The sequence below is a fragment of the Gorilla gorilla genome, chromosome 18, assembly GCF_029281585.2.
Source record: "Gorilla gorilla gorilla isolate KB3781 chromosome 18, NHGRI_mGorGor1-v2.1_pri, whole genome shotgun sequence".
Taxonomy (NCBI): Eukaryota; Metazoa; Chordata; class Mammalia; order Primates; family Hominidae; genus Gorilla; species Gorilla gorilla.
In genome coordinates, this window is record NC_073242.2 from 108293943 (window position 1) to 108299942 (window position 6000).

The 6000-nt window shown below is 40.4% G+C and overlaps 1 long non-coding RNA gene across 1 annotated transcript in view; it reads right to left on the reverse strand.

Moving 5' to 3' along the window:
- The window catches only part of LOC129527746 (uncharacterized), a 32152-nt gene extending 26591 nt beyond the window's left edge, over positions 1-5561 (reverse strand). The window contains exon 1 of the long non-coding RNA XR_008672814.2: positions 5430-5561. This is a non-coding gene — a long non-coding RNA (uncharacterized lncRNA). The remainder of the gene's footprint in view (positions 1-5429) is intronic.
- Between the last annotated feature and the right edge of the window lie 439 nt (positions 5562-6000).

Sequence of the window (6000 nt, forward strand, 5' to 3'; positions counted from 1 at the left end):
CTCAGCAGTAGTTTTGTAAGAATCAAATAAGATAGTACATAGGAAGGAGGAATGAATCTAACTTCAATACACAGGATACAAGAAATGTCGCATTTGTTTCCCTGAATAAAATTTAATCTGCTAACAGTCTTCTGCATCTCAGCTATAAACAAATACACAAATATATAAAGGAATAGTCTATGCTGATCTTCCCAATTCCATTGGGATGGCAGGAAATACAATAATGGATCTCCCTCCAACTTGTGAAGGCACTAGAAGTCTTCCCAAGAGCAGAACTTCTGTTCAGGAGGCTCTTGGTTCTTACTCATGTGCTCCTTGAAGGAGGATTTCTCTGTTGTTTCCACGCACAGCTTGAGTGCAGGTGCTTTGTGAGGCTGAGGGTCCTGGTGCCTGGGGCTCTGCCTCCTTATGAGCGTCCTCCCCACAGCCACTTTCCTCTGGTATCTGTCTCCTCCCTGGTGCACTGTGAAACAGTGAGAAGTGTGTCCCAACCATTCATGTACCCATGACCCTTTCTCAGTCTTGGGAAATGTTCTCAACACCCAACCAGGAACTGGTTGCTTCTACATCCCAATATCCCAACCCCAGAGCCCTCTCCTTCCCTTGGGGACATGTTCAACTCTATGCAAATGTGCAGGCTGGCGATGATAATCTCACAGGCCATCGATGTGTTTTATTCTATTTTTTAAAAAGAATTTTTAATAGTTGTCAAGAGTTAAAAACTGGGTGGAAATAAACATCAGTACATACACACAATGGATTACTAGGCAGCTGTTAAAGAAATAAAGAAGACTTGGCCAGGTGCGGTGGCTCACGGCTGTAGTCCCAGCACTTTGAGAGGCCGAGGCAGGTGGATCATCTGAGGTCAGGGGTTTGAGACCAGCCTGGCCAACATGGTGAAACCCCATCTCTACTAAAAATACAAAAATTAGCTGGGTATGGTGGTGGGTGCCTGTAATCCCAGCCACACGGGAAACTGAGGCAGGAGAATCACTTGAACCCAGGAGGCGGAGCTTGGAGTGAGCCGAAATCGCGCCACTGCACTCCAGCCTGGGTGACAAGAGCAAGACTCTGTCTAAAAAAAAAAAAAAAAGAAAAGAAAAGAAAAAGGAAAAAAGAAAGAAATAAGGAGGATTTGTATAAAATGATTATAGAGTGATTTCTAGGAGATAGTGTCAGGTTAAAAATAAAGCAAAGTGCAAAAAGGAATATATAGAATCTATCTTTTGTGTTAGAAGACGAAAAAAAGACAAAATGCATATACATTCACTCATCTTTCCAAAAAGAAACACAAAGGAAAAGCCAGAAAACTATGAAGTTGGCTACCTTCAAGAGCTGGCTAGGAGGAACAAGATGGAGTGGGTACAGAAGGGAGGAATACTTCTCGGAGTATATCCTTTATATAGTTTTGACTTCTGGAAGCATGTTAATGCTCCACCTGTTCAGAAAATAAAATAAAATAAACCAGGATGAGAAGAGATGAGTGGTAAAATCTATTGGTAACTTAGCATCAGTCAGTCACTTACACACTGGGGATCAATGTGAAACAAGACTCAACATGTGTCAAACAATCCTATACTTTGGGTTTGAGATGTACATTCCAACTCAGACCCAGCCCAGAGCCAATGGCTCCCCTATTTCTTTGGTCTCTCCCAGCAACTGAATAGAGATAGGCCCTTTCATCTAAGTGTTTAACGTTATGCCTTAGTATTGCCTATTTTGCAGTTAGAAAGTTAAAAGCTATTTTCTCCCTTTGGACATTCTCTCTACTCCCTCCTCCATTGCCCTTGGTACCTTTAATCCTTTAGATTACCCCACTCTTGGAGGAAGGTTGACCCACTTCTCATTTGTTAATTCATTGAATTTCTTCTGGGTGGGCCACTGGGAATGGGGATGCAGGTTCACCTTGGACCCTGCCAGTGAAGCATTTACAAGGCGGCCAGATTCTCCAGTGCCAAGTATAACGCTCCCTCTGTGCTGTCCCAGAAGAGCCTGCCTCTTTCTTCACCCTGTGTCCTATTACTAGATGCTATTATCCTAGGCTCAGTACCCTCTCTGTTCTAGGAAGAGGAGCAAGGGCAGAAATAATCCTTCTCCAAAGGTTAATATTTGTTGGGTATTCAAAATAAGATAGACTATAAACTCTTGTGGGTTTTTTCCCCCTAAAAGGCAGCCTTGGCCTCTCAAAGCCAATGTGAGGCAAGAACTCTGGGAAATCAAAAGCAGGGGTAAAGGGGCTTCTCTGGAAGATCATTTGGGAACTGGGTGACAGCTGGTGTGGTGAAAATAATACCGGTTTTGGAACCAGCCCACCTGGGTTGAATTCAGCTTTTCTATTCTCAAGCTGTATATAATCCCTTTACCTCTCAGCTTCTTATAAATAAGGGTAAAATTAAGATAAAAGGATTTTATACTTCACAGGATATTGTGTCCATTCATGAGATGTATATTAAACATCGCAAACCACACAGCTATTCACTTATTAAAAATTATGTCTTGCTTTTCCCATCGATAAAGCTGGAAAGGAAGAACTATGCTGGATATTTTTCCCCTTAAAATATGGTCATTAAAAAATGTCTGATTATAAAAGCCATGTATGTTAACTGTAGAAAAATTAGAAAATACAGCAATGCAAAAATAAAATAAAAATTTCAGGACACCCATAAAAACATCAACCAGAGATGATCACCATGAAGACATTGATCTTTCCAAATCTTAATACTCAATACATATGCATATGTACATACCTCAAAGGTAAGATATATTATTTTACTTATATTATTTTTATCATATTATTTGGGGTGCTTTTTAAACCTGATCAAAATAGGCTTCTATGAATAATATTTTCAAAGATCCCACAGTTTTCAATTGTATGGATATAAAAAATAAATCTGTTATCTTGACTCCCGTTATCAGAAGTTTAGATTTCCAGGTTTGGAGTATTTTAATTACTGCTGCAATGGAAATACTTAGAGCTGAAATATTTGCACATATATTTAATTGTTTACTAAGAATAACTTTACTAAAAAGGGTCCAAAGTTTTATCTTGTTAAGGCTTTTGTCTCATATACCCAAATCACTCTCTCACATGTTTGTACCACTTTACACTTCCAAAAATACTCCACGCAGGTCCCTTACCCCATAGGTAGAACCAAACTGAATTGTAGCATTCAAAGACACACAAACACACTCTCACACAATTTTGCAATCTGCTGGCAACAGCAGAAAGGTCAGCACTTAAAGTTTCATTTATTGAAGTTTATTTTTTCAGATACTTCTTGCTCACCAACTGGAACATTCTTAAATTGCTGCCCTGTCTTGGGCCTTTTCTAGGAATGATGATGGTCTTCTCAACTGAGCTGTGTCTATCTCAAAATGACTTTCACTTCTGAGCATATGCCTTCCCATGAAATCCCCAGTTAATACCCAGATGCCCAAAAATACAGATGGGAAAAAATTTCAAGTAGATTATGCAGTCCATCTGTTCCAATATTCTTCTTATGGGAATAATTTCATTTTGTGTATAATCAGAGAGAAGTTGGTAAGATAAATTTACCTGGGACCCCATAGTTTTTTATTAAAAATAATAAAATCTTCATCTCCCCCCAAGAAGCTCTAGTGTGTTAACCAAGGTCAGGAAGAGCAGCTGCTCAGGAGGTCATGGTTAACTTCCTTTGAGTTTTATTTCCAGAGCAAGTGTCGTAGAAAACCAGATTGTCTTTGAATATTCCCTTAGTACCTTTTCTTCTGTAGAATCTTTGGTATTCTTTTAAATACCTTGGTCTTTCTTAGTTTTATATCCATGTGTTCTTTCTTCATAGCAGAAGTTCCCAGGGCTTCAATATACCTTTTATTGATTTCCTTTCTCCTACCAAGTAGAATTATTTTCTGTTCTATTCCAAAATTTGCTTTCTCTTCTGGTTCCTATTAACTCAGTGCCCCCAATCTATTCATGTTTGGGAGTTGAAGACTCAATATAAACTCTTTCCTTCCCTGTCTTGCCAGCTCATTCCCCTTCTTTACACATACACATTCAAGACCTATTCTTATCCATTAAGCAATCTGTAGGCATAGGCTGGGCAAGGTGCTCACGCCTGTAATCCCAGTACTTTGAGAGGCCAAAGAGGGAGGATTGCTTGAGACCAGCCTGGGCAACATAGTGAGACCCTGTCTCTACATTTTTTTTTTTTTTTTTGAGAAGGAGTCGCTCTGTCGCCCAGGCTAGAGTGCAGTGGCACAATCTCGGCTCACTGCAAGCTCCGCCTCACAGGTTCACGCCATTTTCCTGCCTCAGCCTCCTAAGCAGCTGGGACTACAGGCACCCACCACCACACCTGCCTATTTTTTTTAAATATATATATATATTTTTTATTCTACTTTAAGTTCTAGGGTACATGTGCACAACCACACACACGTATGTTTATCGTGGCACTACTCACAATAGCAAAGACTTGGAACCAACCCAAATGTCCAACAATGATAGACTGGATTAAGAAAATGTGGCACGTATACACCATGGAATACTATGCAGCCATAAAAAATGATGAGTTCATGTTCTTTTTTTTTTTTTTTTTTTTGTATTTTTAGTAGAGACAGGGTTTCACCATGTTAGCCAGGATGGTCTCGATCTCCTGACCTTGTGATCTGCCTGCCTCGGCCTCCCAAAGTTCTGGGATTACAGGCATGAACCACTGCGCCTGGCCAATTTTTTTTTTTTTTAATTAGCCAGGTGTGATTGTGTATGCCTGTAGTCCTAGCTCCTCAGGAGGCTGAGGTGGGAGGATCACTTGAGCCTGGGAGATCCAGGCTCCAGTGAGCTGAGATCACACCACTGCACTCCATCCTAGGTGACAGAGCAAGACCCTGTCTCTAAAGAAAAAAAAAATGTATAGACATAACTTCTGCCTTCTAGGACAAGACATGGTCACAGGCACACAGAGACAAGATTCTACTGTCCTTATGTACTTAGCACTTCTCATTTCCCTATATTTGAACTGTTAAATTTTTTTTATTTGAACATTTCAGTAATCTTTTAGGACCTGTCCACCAAGCTTTTCCTTTGCCTCTTTAATTGTGCACACTAACAAGAAAGACACTTTAGAAGACATTAGTCACATTTTTTGGCTGCCTAGCAACGGAACCTCTTTACTATGTCTGGGGTATGCTGCACCTTGAGTCCCAGAGGTAGGAAGGCCCACATCCCATTCTAATATGGATGACATGAGACATTGGCTTTGCCAGCCTCTCCCAAGTTTGGATACAGGCTTATGGTTCAAGTTCTACTGCAGATTCACACCCAACTTCATGGTTGAGATTTTAGTAGCAACGTGGCAATGAAGCAGCAATGGTACCCCATGTTTGGTGGTGGCGGTGGTTGCACAAACAAAAGTGTCTCCTGTTAGCAGAAATGGTGAAAGCAACGTCCTTACCAGACAGGCATGATTTCAGCTGGGGTCCTAGCTGTTTCTCAACCTCCATTGTTCCAGCAGGCATCCAAAGCAGACTTCCCAGTCATCTGTGAGCTACCCAACATTCTTTCAATTGATCCCTTTCCTCAATATGTTAAATCAGTTTCAAGTAAGAACCTTCACTGGTACAAAAAAAAAAAAATTAATACCAAAGGAAGCACTTATGTCAAGTGAAGACCAAATGAGCTCCAGGATTGACTTTTTGCAGCAGCTGAAAGATAGAAAAGTGGGAGGGAGTGTAGTTATTACAGAATATTACAGGCAGGGTAGATTCTACAGAACCTGCCCCCTAGTAGTCGGTACCATACTTGTGTTGCAAACCTTGATTTTGTTTGACCAAACACCACCATGCCTCACATTGCGTTATTGTTATTTTCACCCGTATTGCTTTTTACTGCTTTACAAATGTAGTGTGTAAGCATGCCTTGCTTTTTAAGAGTTATTTATAAGAGTCATAAGCATGAGGATATTACAGATGGCTTACACTCATACAAGTTGTATGATGATAATTACAGTTTAAATCAATGCATTA